This window comes from Sus scrofa, chromosome 2 (assembly GCF_054392235.1).
Source record: "Sus scrofa isolate SSC_HxYL_T2T_F1_AM1 chromosome 2, Sscrofa_HxYL_maternal_Yorkshire_Landrace_v2.0, whole genome shotgun sequence".
NCBI lineage: Eukaryota > Metazoa > Chordata > Mammalia > Artiodactyla > Suidae > Sus > Sus scrofa.
In genome coordinates, this window is record NC_139384.1 from 135,621,338 (window position 1) to 135,643,362 (window position 22,025).

The following is a 22,025-nucleotide window of genomic DNA, read 5'->3' on the forward strand; positions in this document are numbered from 1 at the left end:
GATGCTGTCTTGATTGCGTCAAGTTAGTCAAGGGAGTTCAAGCAACTGGGCTGCCATCAGAGATATGGCCTACTTCTGAAGTGCTCTTTTAATAAGTGCCAGTATTGGCCACCTGGACCATAAATGAACCACTCCCCAGGTGCCTGGGTCATGTCTATGTCCCTAGATCAAGTCCATTCACAGGTCCTGACTTTCTGGCTGCCCTGGGAAAAGCTGTGGCATGGAGTGAGTGGAGGTAGGGCATTCACTCAGCTCAGATTGAGGAGTGTAGCAAGGTTGCAGCCACTAGGGAAGACCTCTCTCTGCCTTGTATGGTAGCAAGGCAACACCTCCTCACTCCTCCCTAGTAGAGTCTAAGTGTCTCCAGCCTTTCTGTCTCAGTGGTTTTCCAAGCAGTTAAGGGGCTTGTCTCCTCTGTGTAGGACCCCACACTGGGACACCTGGTTTATGCCTTGACCTGCTCACTCTTCAGGGTAGTGCCCACTCCTACAGTCTGTTTTTTCCTCTTAATCACCCCTCAGGGACACAGGCCATGACCTGATGCTTTTTTTCCCCTTCTGATTATGTGGGTATCTTTCTTGTAGCCTTGGTTATATAGGAATTCCTTTGCCAGTTTCTGGTTAGTTTTCCCTAAGAATTATTCCACATGTGGATTTATTTTTGCTATGTTTATAGAGAGAAGTTAGCTGAAGGTATTCTTATTTTGCCATATGGATCCCCCTCTTTTCTTTTTATTGTTTTTTTCAATTTTATTTCTAAAATACTTTCATATATTTTCAAATATTTAATGCCTAAATATTTTTACTACCATTTTACCACTTATTCTGCCCCCCAGCCCTTCTTACGTCTTAATTCTTCTAGTTAACGATGAAAATAACAGCCATTAAAAATGTGTAGACAATTTAATTTGCTTTCTGAAACAATTTTATCTTGGCCATATTCTTGAAATATATCTTTGCCAATAATTAATTTAGTGTTTGGAGTTCCTGCCATGGCTCAGTGGTTAACGAACCCAACTAGTATCCATGAGGATGTGGGTTTGATCCCTGGCCCCACTCAGTGGGTTAAGGATCTGGCGTTCCCATAAGCTGTGGTGTAGGTCATGGCTTATATTCCACATTGCTGTGGCTTTTGCATAGGCCAGCAGCTACAGCTCTGATTTGACCCCTAGCCTGGGAACCTCCATATGCTGCAGGTGCAGCCCTAAAAAGTAAAATAAAATAAAATAAAAATAATTTATTGTTTGGTGATTTATTTCAGCACAGAAGAAAAGATCATTCATTTCTCCTTCTTCTGGGTCCAGCTTTTGCTGCTGAGAAGTCAGTTCTGAGTCTGAATGTTGCTTTTTGAAGGAAGATAATCTTTTTACTATTTGGGTACTGCTAAGATTATAATTTTGTCTTTTATAGTTTGATTTTTTGTGAAAATGTTTATATTTATCCTCTTCAGATTTTCTTAGTCTGATTGTTCTACTATAACAAAAATAATAAAACCTAGGTGGCTTAGAATCAACTCATTTCTTTTCTTTTCACTGTAGCTTTATATGGCAGAAGAGCAAGGAAACTCTCTCTCAAACCTTTCTTATAAGGGCACTAATCTCATTCATGAGAGTTCTGCCCCCATGACCTAATTATCTCCCAGTGACCCTAGTCCTAGTACTATCACCCTTAGGAGTTATATTTCAACATATGAATTTTGGGGGACAAAAACATTGGGACCATATCAGTTCTTTTGTCTCTGGAATGTATGTATTTATATCTTTCATTGGTTCTGAACAATTCTCAGCTAAGTTCTTCTCTAATATGGTTTTCCGTTGTCACTCTATTATTTCCTTCTGGCACTTTGATAAGATTCATATTTGACACATTTTATATCCATATATCATAGTTCCCTCACATTTTTCATCTTTTATCTTTCTTTGCTATAGTATGATTATTTTTTCTCTCAATACTCAGTTAGAAAATAGTATGATATAAAAATTACCCATTGATGTATTCAAAATGGATAAGTGAAGGGGAATAAATATAGGGGTGGCTTACAAAGTACAAATATGGTTAAGGAAAACCAATAAGGAATGGTAACATTCCCTTGGTTTAGCATCATCAGGAAATATCTACTCCCCTTAGACTACAGGAGGAAATGGATTAAATTATAATAATTCAGTAAGACCCAGAGTTATTAGGAGGGAGATGCCATGGTTTAAGAAAGGCGCCAGAAGGCTAAATCCCAACTTTCCTCTTCTCCGCAGATTTAATCTTCTAATGATATCCAAATGGCAATATAGAGTAGGATGAAGAATACACTTAAAAGGGTGAAAGTTTCTGCTGAAAAATATGTCAATAATCTTATGGAGGTTCACTTGTCCATAACAAGTTTTCTTATTTCTCTTGATGGTTTGTAAGACTCTGTCCTTCTCTTTCACTTTTGACATTTTAATTATAATGTGTCTTGGTGGGTTCTCTTTGGATTTCTCATAACTTTTTGAGCTTCCTGAATATGGAGTATTTTTCCTTTTCCTTTTTAAGGAAGTTTTATACCATGATTTGTTGATCCACTTAATGCTGTCTCATAAGTCATTTAAGCTATTCACTTTCTTTTAAATTTTTTTTTATTACTGTTCTGATTGGGTGAGTTTTACTGCTCCATCTTTAATTCCACCACTCCTTTTTTTCTGCTCCACCTAATATGCTGTTGAACCCTTCTAGTGTATTTTTCAGTTCGCTTGTTATATTTTTAAAGTCTGATTTATTTTTTATATTCTTTTATATATTTTTTCTCTTTTTGAAGCTTCGAATGTCCTCATCCATCCTTCTCCTGAGTTTGGTAAGCACCTTTAAGGCCATCATTTTTAACTCTTTATTAGGGGTATCATTTATCTCCATTTTATTAAGATTTTCTTTTTTCTGAGGTTTTATTTTCTTCTTCATTTGGATGAAATTCCTCTGTGTATTCATTTTCCTTTCCTCTCTCTGTTGGCTTCTGTGCATTAGTTAGAACAAATAAGTTCCCCTGTTTTTTGAAGGAAAGACCTTGTAAAAGATACGTATTGTTCAACTCTGCACTAGTTCTTGGTTGTTTCTCCAATCTTTGTGATTGTTCAAGTACCCCATTTTATTTTCCTGGCTCCTGGTAGTTAAGTGTGCTAACACCTATAAGTGTCCCAAAGGGGAGGCTATTAGTCAGCACCTAGTTTGAGGCTGATTGGAAGCCTGATCCTCATGCAACAACTTTCAGTGTATAAAAATAATACAGTACCATGGGACCACAAGCATAAACTTACTCGCCACCAGAGCCCAGCTATGTAGTGGTGTTGCCTGGAAGAAGCCACAAAAATTAGAGCATCAGAAAAAGGGTAAACACTCCTTTCAAGATGGTAATAGTGAGCTGGAGCACAGTAGGGGGAGAACACAAAAATCACATCCATTGGCCTTTATTCCTGGATAATAGCTTCATAGGCCACAGATGTATACCAAACCAGAAGTCTCCCATTTTGGCCAAAGCACCTAGACAAGCAAGTAGGCCACTTTCACAGAATGCCTGAGGGTGTGTTTCAGCCTTCTATCTGTGCAGCGTCCTCAGGTATTAACCAATCATGAACAATATCTCTGACTGCTATAATACTTGGGTCCCAGGAACACAAGATCCTTTGACCTTTACAGCCAGGTGATCAAGGGGTATCCCCTGGGTAGCAGCCATAGATACTGGGTCACCAGATGCTTGTGAAAGCTCTCCTCTGGGAGACACTTGTGCTCTGGCGAGTGGCGAGGGAGAGTAGGACGATAGACCTACCACTATCCAAGGTCTCTGGAAAGGATTGGCTCTCAGATGTATATTCAGTCAGAAATCTGCCTTTCAGGCTACAGCTGTGAAGATAAGCTAATAGGCCTATTTCATATAAAGACTGGACTCTTTAGACTGTTGACTATTTCTGAACTCTGAAAGTGGGAATCATGTAAGAACTTTTTATCCTCTGGTAGCAGACATGTGTGACTCTAAATCATAAGCCCCACTGGCCACCAGAGCCAGTCAATCTAGCGGTGTCCTCTGGATGGAAGGCACAAAAATCAAATCACTAGAGGTGGTTAGAACCTCCTTTCTGGGACATATAGCTGGCATATGGAGATAGTGCCAACTGACTGGCATGAGGCAGAGGGAAAGTGAGAAGATGGTTCCTGTCAGCCTTCATCCCTGAAGAGTATCCCAGCAGGTCCCTAGATGTTTGTTAAGTTACATACCAACCCTAAGGCTGATGGCTTAAGATAGGCAAGTACCATATATTAGATTCCAGATGTAGGTGATATCATATGGTATTTGTCTTTCTCTTTCTGACTTACTTCACTCAGGATGAGAGTCTCTAGTTCCATCCATGTTGCTGCAAATGGCATTATTTTCTTCTTTTTTATGTAGTATTCCATTGTGTATATATACCACATCTTCCTGATACAATCATCTATCAGTGGACATTTGGGTTGATTCCATGTCTTGGCTATTGTGAATAGTGCTGCAATGAACATGCAGGTGCATGTGTCTTTTTTAAGGAAACTTTTGTCCAGATGTACGCCCAAGAGTGGGATTGCTGGGTCATATTGTAGTTCCATGTATAATTTTCCAAGGTACCTCCAGACTGTTCTCCATAGTGGTTGTACCAGCTTACATTCCCACCAACAGTGCAAGAGGGTTCCCTTTTCTTCACACTCCCTCCAGCATTTGTTATTTGTGGACCTATTAATGATGGCCATCCTGACTGGCATGAGGTGGTACCTCAGCAGAGTGGGAGGGACTGGGAGCTTGGGGTAAATAGATACAGAATGTTGCCTTCACGATGGATTAGCAATGGGATCCTGCCGTGTAGCACTGGGAACTCTGTCTAGTCAATTATGATGGAACACGTAATGTGAGAAAAAAAGAATGTATACATATATGCGCAACTGGGTCACCATGCTGTGCAGTAGAAAAAAATATATAAAGAAATTAAAATCTAAAAAAAAAATTTAAAAAAAGTCAAGTAATAAGCAGCCTTTATGCTTGCCCTGAGAGAGGTGAGCCCAAAAGTACAAGCCCCTTATGAACCAATTCTCAGTGTGCTACAGCCTTGTGTGTCTCATGGATGTGAGTGTCTAGGCTTTTAAAGATAAATGTTTCTGGACTTAGCTCTCAGGTGCAGGTCTTAGAAGATGGGATTCTTGATGCAGGGTTCAAATCTTTCACTACTTAATAAGAGCCTCCAGGTTTTGTGTTCCCTCTAGATTGTAGGTTGCAGTGACAGGGTTGGGTCTTACATGAAACTGTGTCGCAGCCTCTGCTACCTATTTTGATGTGGATTTTTTTTCTCATTTCCCCAATATGTAGGAGTCACTCATCTAGTTTTTTACAGTTTTTTTCAGAGGAAAATTTTTCATATATAGTTGTCGATTCAATGTGTCCATGGGAAGAAGTGAATTCAGGATCATCCTATGTCACCATCTTGAACTAGAGGCTTGTATGTTTAAATCTAACTCAAATCAGAAAATTATCTTAATTATCTTAGATTAACTTTTCAATAACAGCAATATTTAGAGTTTACCAATTTATGGTTCTTTTTACTTTGATATTGTCTGTTTGGCAATGCTTATTGTTAAGTTGCTAAAAGTACTCACTATTTAAAAGCTCCTGGGCGATGTTTTTAGATAATTAAAAATAGATGGGTTGGTTAAATATTGATTCGATTTTTCGACTTACAAATAGAACTATTTCCCAAGTGTACACTATTCCACCCTTTTATAGAAGTTTTTCCAATAGTTTCAGTATCCCTCAGATGAAATAACTTTGAGAAAGAAAACAGCATTTGGAGAATGCTTTAACTGACCCATATTTTTCACTTTTGAAATTGATCTCTTAGCCCTTTTTTACATTTTCATCAAGAGAGTCCCATAAATCTGTGGATAAAAAGTATCCCTCTCTGCTATTTACTTAAAAAATAAATTCAGGGAATTCCCCGTGTGGCTCAGTGGTAATGAACCTGGTTAATATCCATGAGACTGTGGGTTTGATCCCTGGACTTGATCAGTGGGTTAAGGATCTGGCATTGCTGTGAGCTGTGCTGTAGGTTGCAGATGTGGCTCGGATCCTGAGTTGCTGTGACTCTGGAGAAGATCTGGTATGGCTGTGGCTGTGGTGCAGGTAAGCTGCTGCAGCTCCAATTTGACCCCTGGCCTGGGAACTTCCCTGTGCTGCGACTGTGGCCCTAAAAAGCAAAATTAATTAATTAATTAGTTAATTCAGCCTTATATCAATAGGAAATTAATAAAATAGAAAAATTTCACTCCATCTCTATTTTTTATGTTTTACTGTCCTATTTGAAGTACCATAGGTGCTCTGTTTTATAGAATTAACCTGGTTATGCTTGACCATCTTTAAATCTAAAATACAAACAGACCAATAGAAATAACTTCATGGAATGAGTATGGCATCAGGAAAGGAATCCCAAGGAGTCTTCACACTTATTTGAAGTTGTTACTTAATGAGAATAACTTTGCTAATCCTTCCATCTGGTCATTTTATTCAGCTGTGTGTTGAATCCCCTCTTGAGAATTACGAAGAAGCTTGTATACAACTATGAGTGTCAAACTTGGCCCCAGTCTTATTTTTTCCTAACCAAATTTTGGGTTCCCAAATCATCATAGCTACTTTACATACTAGGTTTTCAAATAATATTTCATATCAAGGTATCAAATAACTGTAGGATGAACATTGTCATTTGAATCAACCTACCTGTAAGGATACATTGACAGGAACTGTTATTAACTTATATAATGAATTTGAGAGAGATATTTTATAAATACTTTTTTTCAGATTATTATGAGTGCAGTGAACCCCATTATACTTAATTTTAAATCTCATGTGAAAATCTAGTTTCACATTTTTTATGCAAAATGTAGCCATCAAATAATGCTATGACTGGAGTGGTATATGTGGTGAACACATTTTTCTAATGTTCTGCTTTGTCAACATAGTATTAATATAGATAATGTGTGTTAATTACCTGCCTAGCTTAATCTATGATAATTGCAGTGTAAGCTATTTAGAATTCATGTAAAATCTTAGAGTTAACTCTTATTTATAAAGTTTTTTTTACTTGCATTAAATACATTGGATTGATATCAAATCATTTCATCCTCTCTTTATTTCCTTCCTCCTATCTTTCAGAAGCCATTTATCAAGAACTTTCGATTTGTTGGTGTTCCCATTGTGGCACAGCAGAAAGGAATCCAACTAGTATCCATGAGGATGCAGGTTCAATCCCTGGTCTTGCTCAGTGGGTCGGGAATCTGGCATTGCCGTGAGCTGTGGTATAATCACAGACACAGCTTGGATCCTGGGTTGCTGTGGCTGTGGCATAGGCCAGAAGCTGCAGCTCCAATGAGACCTCTAGCCTGGGATTTCCATATGCTGCAGGTGTGGCCCTAAAAAGCAAAAAAAAAAAAAAAAAAAAGTATCGATATAGTGAGCACGTAACATATAATGAAAAATAAGAATTCTAGACATTGTGTCTGTGTTTTAGATAAACATCTAAACATCTAGATTGGGTAATATCTAAACATCTAGATTGGGTAACATAAAAACTGAGACAAATATAAGGTCTTTTTGGAATGTTCCTAACTTAATACTTGTATTGCTTATATTCTCAAAAGTAAGAGCAGTAGAAATTCCAAAAATGTTACCGTCAACTAAAAAATCATATCATCATTATCACTTCTTCATTTTTCTTTCTTTTTATGGCGGCACCTGCAGCATGTGGAAGTTCCTGAGCTAGGGGTTGAATCAGAACTGCAGCTTCTGGCCTATACCGCGGCCACAGCAACATCAGATTGGAGCCATGTCTTCAACCTACACAGCAGCTATAGGCCACCATGGATCCCTCACCCACTGAGCAAGGCCAGGGATCAAACCCGCATCCTCACAGAGATAGTGTCAGATTCTTAACCCACTGAGCCACAATCAGAACTCCATCTCTGAGGTTTTTTGTTTTTTTGTTTTTTGTTTTGTTTGGTTTGTTTTTTAACTAATTATTAGGAATTGAGTTAAATTGTTAAGATATATATTCTTATTTAAAGTTCATGATAACTCTGGGAGGTACATACTATAACAGTGCTTATTTTATCAATGAATAAATGGATGCTAAGTTAGTGGATTTCCTTGCCTTGTACCGTTTTTATGTCACATCAGTGACACAGTGACCATTTGAATCGAGGCAGTCTGATACCAGAGTCTGTTTTCTTGAGACTACCACTTCATACTTGGGTTAATATAGAAACTTTTAACTTCTTGTTCATTTACTCAAGTATTTTTCCATATGTCTCCATTACCTCTTCGATGCTCTGTTGCATATACTTTTAATGGAAATTGTTTTGCATACCTTTAGGAGACACATATGTTTAACATGATAAGCTGCTGCTTGGTCCTTTTATCGTACAACTTTTTCAAAAGCCTCTGTCACTGCCTCAGTTAGATTTATAATTAAAATGAAACACTCAGCTTCTACAAAAATTGGTTATTAAAGTACAATTTTTAAAGGTGACATTTTTCAAATTATTTTGGTATTCCAAGTTTTCTTTATGTTCAGAACATCTCATTTTGGCTGGAGACAACCAAAGGAAGACAAATTTTTATCAAAAACAAAAAAACCTACAGAAATCCCTCCAATATTGTTATATTTTTCTACAGTATATGTGGGTTTGGACTTCATCTTTTTTTTTTTTTTTTTTTTTGATTGTTAACTCTTTTCACCTCTTAGATTTTCTATGGAAAATCCTCTTCCCTCTTTGTTCTTATATACTCTTTTTCTTTACCCTCAGGAAATAGTTATTGAAAAGTTAGCTATATTTTTTCTCAGTATTTGCTGATTTAACTTGGTACCCATAAGCACTGAAATGGCACTTTGAACTCTTTTGGGTAAGTTATTCTGATTTCTTTCCCTTGTACTTAGTGTTAAATAAACTATGAGTTTTTTTCCAGCTCTAGGATGTTCAGTCAGTGCATATTACTCTTTTGACCTAAAATATGGTTTCAACTCTAGGTGTTTTTGAAGAAAGAATTATTTATGTTCTTTCTCTATAATTAATCAGTGTTTTTGATGAGTAGCAAACTCACTAAGGTGTGTGTATGTATAAGAAAGTAGTGTTATATTTTTGTGTAGTCTGGTAATTTAGTTTTTTATACTCATCAAACTTTAATTCAGTGACCCAGATGACTTCTTTCACAATTTTCTGATCTCCTCATCTTCATTTATCTTCTGGGTGCATATCCTATCACCCTCTAATGACTTCACATTTAGAATAAAATCCCATGTTATTCCTATGAACTGAAAGTTGCTACTTTCTCTGTACCCAAAATCCTGGGCTGGTGCAGGGGGTTAAAGAATCTGGCATGCTGTAGCTGTGGCATAGGTCACACTGTAGCTCAGATTTAATCCCTCGCCAGGAAACTTTCATATGCTATGGTGAGGCCATAAAAGGGGGAAAAAAGGTATAGCAGCTATGTAATTTGAATATTAGAAGGAAATAACATAGAAGATGGCACAGACATAATAAATAGGGACATACTAACTAAGATTATTTCGAACTGCTAAAATTCATCAACCCATATATTCAGGAAATGTTATAGATCCCAAATAGGACAAACACAAAGTAATCAATGGGGAGTACCTGTTGTGGCACAGAGGAAATGAATCTGACTAGTATCTGTGAGGATGCAGGTTCAATCCCTGGCCTTTCTCAGTGGGTCAGGGAACTGGTGTTGTCACCAGCTGTGGTGTAGGTCACAGACATGGCTTGGATCCTGCATTTCAGTGTCTGTGATGTTGGCTGGCAGCTGTAACTCCAATTTGACCCCTAGCCTGGGAACTTCCATATGCGGTGGGTGTGGCCCTAAAAAGAAAAAAAAAATCATATGGAAACACATTATTATAAAACAGCTAATAACCACACACAGTAAAAATAAACATGACAGCTGAAATCTGAAATATAAATATGAATGTTCATTCAGAATTATATACCTGTCGTATAATATCCAACAATAAAGGTATAAATAGAATATTTAAACAAAAACTTAGAAAATTCATCATTCGCAGACTCAACTGGAGGAAACCCAAAAGAAAGATCTTCAGAAAAATGAGAAAGATCCCACTAAAAGCCCAGGATACAGGAAGAAATCAAAATTGAAGGAGGACCAGCTAACTGAGCAGTATTAATATTTTATTTAGTGTAAAATATATGTGTTACTAAAATGTGTGACAACAACAATAAAACAATAGGGAATGAAAAGGTAATTGTAGTTAGTGTTAAAAACCAGGAAACATTTATTTTAGATCTACGAAGACATAGATACAAAGGCAGTCTCTAGGAAAAGCACTAAGTTAATAGTTTAAAATGTATATACGAAGTAAAAGCAAACTTGTATAAGTGAAAAATACTTGATTATTCTGAAGAAAGGTGCGCCAAAGTGAGAGAAATGCAATGTAAAGTAGATAATTAAGATATTATTATCTAACAGAAGGACAAATACTAAGGTGAGATAGCGAAAATATTCAAACCTGTAAAAGCAGAGCATAGAATCGTGCTTGCTAGAGACTAAAGAGGTCGACATGGGAGGTTGTTCTTCAAGGCGTATAAAGTTTCAGTTAGATGAGATGAATAAATTCTAGATATGCTGTACAGCTTAGTGCCTACAGTTAGCAATGCTGCTTTATACACTAAAAATCTGTTAAGAGGGAAGAGCTCATGTGAAGGGTTCTTATCACAATAAAAATAATTTCTCTAAGAAATTGCCTTCATTTTGAGATCAAATGATAACTGTAATTTTTTAAAAGCAGTTAGAGACATTATTTCTGTATTATTGAATTGAGTGGTTCTTATTTGTCTATGCATTATTGCGATGATTTTTACTTCAGTACCACTGTAATAAGAGCAGAGCTCTTTCGTAAGTGTTTTTTTTTCTTGAGGTAAAGTTTTCTTTTTGAGGTTGAAGAAAGGAACACAATGGCATATTTTATAAGTCTTGCTTTAGCAGCACTTAAGTATTTTAACCATTAGAGAAAAATAATCATCTAAATGTATTCAATATAGAAGGTAGAGTTTCAGTAAACAATTTTGACTTAAATATCACAGTTCCAATCACAACGATTGTGTTTGTTTATAAAGAAAATGTTATTAAATTAATGCGTTGCACATAGTCTCATTTGGTGAAATGTTATTTTATGAAAAGTCACAGATTTAATAATTTGATTTTGTAATTTCAGGCATTAGTATTTAGTTAAAACCTTAATGATACTTTACTTTTTTTAGGGCCACACTCACAGCACAGGGATATTCCCAGGTAGGGGTCAAATCAGAGCTACAGCTGCCAGTCTGCACCACAGCTCACGGTAACGCGGGATCCCCAACCCACTGAGCAAGACCAGGGATTGAAACTGTGTCCTCATGGATATGAGTTGATTTGTTTCTATTGTGCCACAATGGGACCTCCTTATTTCTTAAATTGAAAAAAAGGTTGTTTCCATGTCTTGGCCATTGTGAATAGTGTTGCTATGAACATAGAAGTGTATGTATTTTTTTGAAGTATAGTTTTGTCTGGATATATGCCCTGGAATGAGATTGCTGAATCATAGAGCAACTCTATTTTTAGATTTTTAAGAACTGTCATGCTGTTTTCTACCATGGCTTCCCACTAACAGTGTAGGAGTGTTCCCATTTCTTCACACTCTCTCCAGCATTTGTTATCTGTAGGCTTTTTAATGATGCCCATTCTGACCCGTGTGACGTGGTACCTCATTGTAGTTTTGATTTGCATTTCTCCAATAATTAATTATGTTAACCATCTTTTCATGTGCCATTTGGCCATCTTGCAGTATTTCTTATAACTATCCTATAATATTTGAAGAATCTGTAGTGATATCACTTCTCTCATTGGTTACTGGTTATGTGTCTTCTTTTTCTGATGACATTAGAAGTTTATAAATTGTATTGATATCACAATCAAATTTGCTGTGTGGATATTCAATATACATTTTTATTGTCTATAGCATTTACTTTAGTTTCCAGTCCTATGTGGTTTTTTTCTCCTTATTCTGCTGGATTAGGTTTTGTGGTTTTTTTTGTTTGTTTGTTTGTTTTGTTTTTTGTTTTTGATTTCTTAAGATAGAACCTGTAGTTGAGACTTTTCTTGTTTTCTAATATGAGCATTTAGTGCCACAAATTTTCCTTTTCTAAGCCTGGCTTTAACGGCATTCCACAAATTTGGGTGCACTGTATTTTCATTTTCTCATCGCTCAGTAATTTCCCGATACTTCATTCACCCTAGTCATTAGTTTTCTTACAGAATAACTTAAAATGAAAAAAATAAACTTATTTTTGTCTACATGTATTTCATTTTCAATGCTCTTTTTAGTTGTATTTATTCACATCCAAGCTTCTTTCTGGTATCAAATTCTTTTTAGCTGAATAACTTAATTTCTGTAGTGTGTCTAGTAACAATGGTTTTGTTCAATTTTTGCTGTGATTACTATGTCTAAGATATTCTTAAATCTCCATTTGATATTTTGAGCGTAGAATCATAGATTAAAAGTTTTTTAAATACTGTAAAATTGTCACTTTATTGCCTTTTAGTTTGTCTGGTATGTGAGAAGTAGTCATTCATACAAAAATCAACTCAAAATAGATTAAAACGTTAAAGGTCAGACCTGAAACTTGAAAACTACTAGAAGAAAACATAGTATAAAAGTTGTAAGACATTGATCTTAACAATGATTTCATGCATATGACACTAAAAGCACAGGAAACAAAATAGAAAATAACAAGTCAGACTGCATCAAACTAAAAGGCTTTCTTTGCACAGAAAATAACAGGGAAAAAGCGACCTACAGTATGAGAGGAAATATTTATAAACTATATATCTGATAAGCAGTTGATTTTCAAAATATATAAGAAACTCCTATAAATTAATAGCAAAAATAAAAATAAAAAATGAATCTTAAAATGGGCAGGGGAACTGAAAAAACATTTTTCCAAAGAAGACATAAAAATGGCCAACAGATAATATGAAATGATGCTCAACATCACTAATCATCAGGGAAATGCAAATCTGAACTATAATACAATATCATCTCACTATTAGAATGGCTATTATTAAGAAAGCAAAAGCTAATGTGTCATTGAGGGTGTAGAAGTTAGAACCCTTCTACACTCTTGGTGGGAATCTAAAATGGTTCCATCACTATGGAAAAAGGTGTAGAGTTTCTTGAAAAAACAGAACCACCATATGATCCATCACACTCCTGGGTATATATAACCAAAACCAAAATCATAATCTCACTAAAATATATGCACCCTTATGCTTATTGCAGCTTATTAACAGTAACCATTACATGGAAACAAACCAAATGTCTAATGTCAGGTGAACGAATAAAGAAAATATATACATATAATAGAAAATTACTCAGCCATAAAATATATGGAAATTTTGCTATTTGCAACAACATGGATGGCTCTGGAAGGCATTATGCTAAGGGAATATCAGTCAAAGCAGCACAGATACTGCATGATTCCACTTATATGAGGGATCCATAATAGCAGTACTCAAAGAAGAAGAAAATAGAATGGTGCTTGCCAGAGGATGAAGGAAGGGGAAATCTTGAATGGTTAATGGGTATAAAGATGCAGTTATACAAGATGAGTAAATTCTAGAGATCTCCTGTACAAGAGAGTGCCTACAGATAACAATATGATATTGTGCACTTAAAAAGTTACTAAAAGGGTAGATCTCATGGTAATGTGTTTTTATTACAAGAAAAAAAGCATGGGGTAACAAGAAAACTTTTTGAAGTTATATCTATTATCTTGTTTGTGGTGATGGTATAAAAGATATTTATTCATATATCCAAATTCATCAAATTATAGCATTAAATATGAGTAGTGTAGTTTTTGCATATCAATTATACCTTAATCTGTAAAAAAATATGTTTATAATATTTCTTTTATCTATTTTCCAAGTCTGTGTGTTTCTTTTATAAGACAATAGATAACCTTAAGATACACAAAATTCTCCATAAAGATCTGAATTTGTAAAAAGAACCAGCTATAGAATGTTCTAAATCTATTTTAGATATATGTATTATTATATATTACATGTGCAATATACAAAATCTTGATATATACCCACATGTATATATTATACACATACTATGTATTATATATTTATATGTATTCTATATACCTACATAGATTATGATATATTCTATTTCTTTCTAGTATTAATGAATAGATGATATTCACTGTAATCAGTATGTTAGTTGTCTATAATCATTTTAAAAATAGGAGTGAGGTTTTCTGTTGTCTAGATATTGACTTAATAAGTAGAGAAACTCTATGGTCCTAGCTCATCTCTTTTCTTATAGTGTTCCAAGGAACGCTCTCAATAGTTTAAATATGTTTACCCTAACATTTGAGGGTTTTAAATTATTCCACATTCCTGGGCAACAGTTTCAATAATTTGATCGGCCTTATTTTCTTCTTATGCAAAATTAGTGGGATAAACTTAATTTTGTCTAATCTCAAGTTTAGAATTCTTTTGATTCTAAGTTAAGATTTTTATTTTTTATTAATACATAATTAACATAATATACTAGTTTCATGTGTGTAACATAATATTTGATCTTTGTATATACTGCAAAATGATCACTGCAATAAGTGTAGCTAACATCTATCACCATACATTGTTACATATTATTTTTTTTCAAATTAAGGCTTTCAAATTGTTTTAAGCTTATCAATTCTCAGTTCAAGACTTTCAATTTTGTTCACATTTTTAGATGACAAACTTTATGTAACTGGACAATGTAATGATCTTTTCTAATAGAACTATAAGTAAATAAATGAGTGAAGCCCTCTGCTATCAGTGTTCAAGGGTTTACCATCTCCTACCTTTTTTCAAGGTAATTTTTATTTTGTATTATAGTTGGTTTACATGTTGTATTAATTTCAGATATACAGTAAAATGAATCATTATACATAGATGTATTCTTCTTTAGATTCTTTTCCCATATAGGTTATTGCAGAATATTGAGTAATTTTCCCTGTGCTATACTGTATGTCCTTGTTGATTATTTTAGATAGATAGATAGATAGATAGATAGATAGATAGATAGATAGGTGGATAGATAGATGGATAGATAGTAGTGTGTATATGTTAACCCCAGATTCCAAATTTATTCCCCCCAGCAGGCCCTGCATTTCCCCTTTGGTAACCATGAATTGGTTTTCAAAGTCTGTGAGGCTGTTTCCCTTTTGCAAATAAGTTCATTTGTATCATTTTTATTAGAGTCCATATATAAGTGATATCATATGACATTTGTCTTTGTCTGACTTCCTTCACTTAGTATGATGATCTCTAGGGTCATCCATGTTGCTGTAAATGGTGTTATTTAGGTTTTTTTATGGCTGAGTAATACTCCATTGGATATATTTACCACATCTATTTATCCATTCCTGTGTGTTTGGACTTTAGGTTGCCTGCATGTCTTTGGCTATTGTAAATAGTGCTGCTGTGAGCACAGAGGCACATGTATCTTTTCCAAGTTAAGAGTTTTCTCTGGAAATACACCTAGGCCTAGTTTGATTTTTAGTGTTTTAAGGAAGCTCTATATTATTCTCCATAGTGGTTGTAAGATCTTCCATGCATGTAGCCTTACCACTATGTATAATTTTCCCTACCTGAAAAATTATATTAAGATTTTTAATTAAATAAAATTATGAAAATATTGTGTTTGTATAAAGCTTGAGTTTCTAGTATGGTGTAATGCTTTTTGGAAATAAAGAAATACTTTACGTAGTGGACTGACAACCATATCAGCAAATGGTGTTATATATGACCAGATTGCTAGGGTAAAAACACTGACATCTTTGAATATGTGAAAATAACGAAGAAATAGGTAAATTTTTCGTCAAGAACTTAAATTTTGAAGAGTACAATGTACTTTGACAGATTTAGGAATTGAGAAAATGTACATAATTTGAAGAGGCATCTTCTATAAGACAACAAATCTCTGAGGAAAAAAACTATACATTGCATCTCAATTGATAGCTACAGTAAGCAAATATGAACACGACCTGAACACAAGCATCATATTCAAACATTTAATTACAAGTGCAGACTTAGGTTATCAGGAAATAAATACTCATAGGTAAAGTAACCATATATTCATATTAAGTGATTTTTGTTTTTCCTTCTGCTTGTTCATCTTTGTACAGTATGGAGAATGTGGTTGATTTTCTTTTTCCTAGAGTCTGAAGTTCAAAAATAATTATTTCTACCAGATCTTTATATTTGGACATAAATGAACTTTTAGCAAATATTGTTTCACCCACTATTTTAATAGCATTCTTTTGCTCACCTTCCATAACACTGAAAGGCAACCAAGAAAATATAATTATCTTTTTAACAATAACAAATACTCATTAATCATCTCATTTGTAGCTCTTTTATTAAAAATAAATGATTTTTAGTTATCCTTAATACCATTTTACTGTTGCTTTACAACATGTTATTCAATATTGTTTTGCCTGCACAAAAAAATACACAGTGAGCTTGTTAAATGTGAAATAATTAGGTAATTGATGTTAGAAATCTATTGGGCAAAAGTCAAAAGCACATTGTTATGCAGGTGTTTATATCAGTTATATTTAGGAAAACTGTACGGAGTTTAATAGGTTGGAAATGAACTATTACCTATATTTTAACATTTAAAAAAGTGGAATATAGTTTTCTATTTCAGAATTTATAATCCAAACTTTCAAAATAATTTATTATCAGAGACACCTTGTTTGGTAAACAATATCTGAGTGTTTCCCAGGAAAGATAACAATTCCAAATTAAGTTTTAAGAAATATAAAAAAATCCCAAACAAGGTAATTGGAAAAAAAAACCTATACCTGGAAACACAGTAGTAAAACTGAGGAACAAAAAAGACAACTTTCAAAATCACCTACAGAATAGACATACTATAAACCTGAAAAAATATATATAACCTGACTTGTTAAGAGTAACAATAAAAGACAAAAAGATGTCAGAAAAAATTAGGAGTAAATTCTCATAATATTGTCAATAATACTTCCAAAATGCAAGCAAGTACACTCTCAGAACAATAAGCACTGTGGGAATTTATTAATAGTAGGTATGTAACTAAAGGCAGCTTAAGTGCTATATATCACAAAGTTGTAAAATGAACCTAACCTGATATACATCAAAATGATGACTAAAAGCAACTCTTTTTTTTTTATTTTAATATATATTTTTTTTATTTTCCCACTGTACAGCAAGGGGGTCAGGTTATCCTTACATGTATACATTGCAATTACATTTTTCCCCCACCCTTTCTTCTGTTGCAACATGAGTATCTAGACAAAGTTTTCAATGCTGTTCAGCAGGATCTCCTTGTAAATCTATCCTAAATTGTGTCTGATAAGCCCAAGCTCCCGATCCCTCCCATTCCCTCCCCCTCCCATCAGGCAGCCACAAGTCTCTTCTCCAAGTCCATGATTTTCTTTTCTGAGGAGATGTTCATTTGTGCTGGATATTAGAGTCCAGTTATAAGTGATATCATATGGTATTTGTCTTTGTCTTTCTGGCTCATTTCACTCAGTATGAGAGTCTCTAGTTCCATCCATGTTGCTGCAAATGGCATTATGTCATCATTCTTTTTTATGGCTGAGTAGCATTCCATTGTGTATATATACCACCTCTTCCGAATCCAATCCTCTGTCGATGGGCATTTGGGTTGTTTCCATGTCCTGGCTATTGTGAATAGTGCTGCAATGAACATGCGGGTGCACGTGTCTCTTTTAAGTAGAGTTTTGTCCGGATAGATGCCCAAGAGTGGGATTGCGGGGTCATATGGAAGTTCTATGGATAGATTTCTAAGGTATCTCCAAACTGTTCTCCATAGTGGCTGTACCAGTTTACATTCCCACCAACAGTGCAGGAGGGTTCCCTTTTCTCCACAGCCCCTCCAGCACTTGTTATTTGTGGATTTATTAATGATGGCCATTCTGACTGGTGTGAGGTGGTATCTCATGGTAGTTTTGATTTGCATTTCTCTTATAATCAGCGATGTTGAGCATTTTTTCATGTGTTTGCTGGCCATCTATATATCTTCCTTGGAGAAATGTCTATTCATGTCTTTTGCCCATTTTTCCATTGATTGATTGGCTTTTTTGCTGTTGGGTTGTATAAGTTGCTTATATATTCTAGAGATTAAGCCCTTGTCCGTTGCATCATTTGAAACTATTTTCTCCCATTCTGTAAGTTGTCTTTTTGTTTTCTTTTGGGTTTCCATTGCTGTGCAAAAGCTTTTCAGTTTGATGAGGTCCCATGGGTTTATTTTTGCTCTAATTTCTATTGCTTTGGGAGAGTGACCTGAGAAAATATTCATAATGTTGATGTCAGAGAGTGTTTTGCCTATGTTTTCTTCTAGGAGTTTGATGGTGTCCTGTCGTATATTTAAGTCTTTCAGCCATTTGGAGTTTATTTTTGTGCATGGTGTGAGGGTGTGTTCTAGTTTCATTGCTTTGCATGCTGCTGTCCAGGTTTCCCAGCAATGCTTGCTGAATAGACTTTGTTTTTCCCATTTTATGTTCTTGCCTCCCTTGTCAAAGATTAATTGACTGTAGGTGTCAGGGTTTATTTCCGGGTTCTCTATTCTGTTCCATTGGTCTGTCTGTCTGTTTTGGTACCAATACCACACTGTTTTGATGACTGTGGCTTTGTAGTATTTCTTGAAGTCTGGGAGAGTTATACCTCCTGCTTGGTTTTTGTTTCTCAGGATTGCTTTGGCGATTCTGGGTCTTTTGCTGTTTTTAGATTAGCAATTTTATCTGCATTTATCTATATTTTGAATCCAGGCCCAATAATGATTTCATAACAAAAATTAGAATAGCCCCCCAAAACATTTTGGAAGACTCATAAAGCCTAATTTAATGACTTGAGGCTCCTAGTATCAAGATAGTGTAGTATTAGAATAACATAAACAAATAGATTTAAAAATGTACCCAAACTTACATGGAAATTTTACTTTTAACAAAGGCACCAAAGAAATTCAACCTACAGCAAATGATGTTGGAGTAATTGGCTATCCATATGGAAAAATCATGGAACTCAAATGCTATTTCTACCCTATTTCAATGTGAAATAACTTTGATAGATCATATCTGAAAATGTTGAGATAGACAAAGAGTCCTTAGAAAGGACACAAATCACTAGCAATTAAAGACATCTTTAAAAAAAATAGGAACAGGGAAAGGAAAAGCATAAGAGGACTTTCTGGGGTAAGGAAAAAAAGGGGAGCAGGTTACATGGTTATAAACATTCATCAAAACTCATGCTTCCTGCACATTAGCTCTATATATTTCACTTTACATAAGTTATATATATTTTTGAAAATCACTTAAAATTAATTATGTTCACTAAAGAATACAATAGAGTAAAAAGATATGAAGCATACTAGGAATAATAGACATGTATTCAAATTAAATAAAGACTATCCCAAGAGAAAAATAACGTTACACTAAACATTTTGAAAATGGGATAACCAAATGAACAAGGAATGGTATTTCACTGCATTAGCCCCTAGAAAAATGGACAGTAAAACTAAATGAAATGCCATTACATGCCCAGCTGATTGGGCTATGTGTTGATGAGGATAACAAAGTTAGGGTTTTTCAGAGGCTGCCTGGATGAACATAATATTGTTAAACCCTTTTGGAAAATATTCTCAAGCTATTTAGTATAAATATCTCATATATCCTGATACCCAGCAGTTCTACTCCTTGGATTACAACTATGGAAACTCTTATAGGTGAGAACCAGACACTTGTGTGAAGAAATTTATAGCAGTATTGTTATCAGCAATAGAACACCCAAAGCAGCCCCAAATAGTGTTAACACACTTGATTAAAAAAAAAATCAGTGGTATTTTCAAACAATGCAGTATCATTTCTGTGATATTTAGTTTCCAGAGTTGAACTTTTTAAAAAAAATTTCAAACTCTGAATGCTGAGAGTCTCAGCTTCTGCTTGTACTCTTATTCCACAGCAACTCTGACTCAGTCTCTTCTGCAGGTTTTCTCGCCTGTCCTCAAGTGTTGGTGCCCTTCAAACTTCCTTTTCTATTTCATCTTCTTCCTAATCTCCACATTAGTAATGGTTAATCTCATCTATGCACAGGGTTTTGACCTCGAACTACTCTTAACCGCAAATCTGTATTTCTATCAGAGATATATTTCTACAGCTTCAGAACTTTATATCATCTTATTTAATGATTTTTATTTTTCCATTATAGTTGGTTTACAGTGTTCTGTCAATTTTTACTGTAAAGTGACCCAATCATATGTTTGTGTGTGTGTATATATATATTTTTTCTCACATTATCTTCCATCATGTGCCATCACAAGTGACTGGATATACTTCCCTGTGCTATACAGCAGGATCTCATTGCTTATGCACTCCAAATGCAATAGTTTGCATCTATTGACCCCAGATTACCAGTCCATCCCACTCCCTCCCCCTTCCCTTTGGTAACCACAAGTCTGTTCTCCAAGTCCATGAGTTTCTTTTCTGTGGAAAGGTTCATTTGTGCTGCATATTAGATTCCAGGTATAAATGATACCATGTGGTATTTGTCTTTCTCTTTCTGACTTACTTCACTTAGTATGAGAGTCTCTAGTTCCATCCATGTTGCTGCAAATTGGCATTACTTTGTTTGCTTTTGTGGCTGAGTAATATTTCATTGTGTGTATATGCCACGTCTTCTTAATCAACTAATCTGTCAATGGACATTTAATTTTTTCCATGTCTTGGCTATTGTGAATAGTGCTGTAGTGAACATGCGGGTCACTTTTCAAGGAAAGTTTGTCCAGATATGTGCCCAAGAGTGGGACTGTGGGTCATAGGGTTGTTCTATAGTTAGTTTTCTGAGTTTCCTCCATACTGTTTGCCATGGTGGTTGTACCAGTTTACCTTCCCACCAACAGGGTAGGAGGGTACCCTTTCCTCTACATCGTTTACAGCATTTGCTATTTGTGGATGAATTAATGATGGCCATTCTGACTGGTGTGAAGTGGTACCTCATGGTAGTTTTGATTTGCATTTCTCTATTAGTAATGTTGAGTGTTTTTCATGTACTTGTGGCCATCCATATATCTTTGGCGAAATGTCCATTCAGGTCTCTTGCCCATTTTCCCATTGGGTAGTTGGCTTTTCTTGCTGTTGAGTTGTGTCCAGTTGTTCATATATTTTAGCGATTAAGCCCTTGTCAATTGCATCATTTGAAACTATTTTCTCCCATTCCATAAGTTGTCTTTTTTTTTTTTTTTTTTTTATGGTTTCCCTTGCTGTGCAAAAGCTTCTCAGTTTGATTAGGTCTCTTTGATTTATTTTTGTTTTATTTCTATTGCCTTGGGAGACTGACCTAAGAAAACATTTCCATGGTTGATGTCAGAGAGTATTTTGGCAATGTTCTCTTGTAGGAGTCTGCTGGTGTGTTGTCTTACATTTAAATCTGTAAGCCATTTTGAGTTTATTTTTTGCATGGTGTGAGGATGTGTTCTAGTTTCATTGATTTACATGTGGCTGTCCAGTTTTCCCAGCACCACTTACTGAAAAAACAAAACAAAACAAAACAAAAAAACTGTCTTTTTCCCATTTTATATTCTTGCCTCCTTTGTTGAAGATTAATTGACTACAGATGTCTGGGTTTATTTCTGGGTTCTCTATTCTGTTCCATTGGTCTGTCTGTCTGTTTTGGTACCAGTACCACACTGTCTTGATGACTCTGGCTTTGTAATACTGCCTGAAGTCTGGGAGAATTATGCCTCCAGCTTGGTTTTTGTTCCTCAGAAATGCTTTGGCAATTCTGGGTCTTTTGTAGTTCCATATAAATTTTTGGAATGTTTGATCTAGTTCTGTGAAAAATGTCATGGGATTGCATTGAATCTGTAGATT

The 22,025-nt window shown here is 35.1% G+C and overlaps 1 protein-coding gene and 1 long non-coding RNA gene across 27 annotated transcripts in view; one reads left to right on the top strand and one right to left on the bottom strand.

Moving 5' to 3' along the window:
* Nucleotides 1-22,025, top strand: part of LOC100524732 (protein FAM170A) — a 689,565-nt gene that overhangs the window by 629,841 nt on the left and 37,699 nt on the right. The window lies entirely within an intron of this gene.
* LOC102160311 (uncharacterized) overlaps nt 1-22,025 on the bottom strand; it is a 462,347-nt gene that overhangs the window by 45,402 nt on the left and 394,920 nt on the right. The window contains exon 8 of one of the 2 annotated variants that reach the window (XR_014838661.1): nt 2,893-6,223. The exons of the other annotated variant lie outside the window; for it this stretch is intronic. This is a non-coding gene — a long non-coding RNA (uncharacterized LOC102160311). Of the gene's footprint in view, nt 1-2,892; nt 6,224-22,025 lie in introns of those variants that run through there. 2 annotated transcript variants of the gene reach the window in all.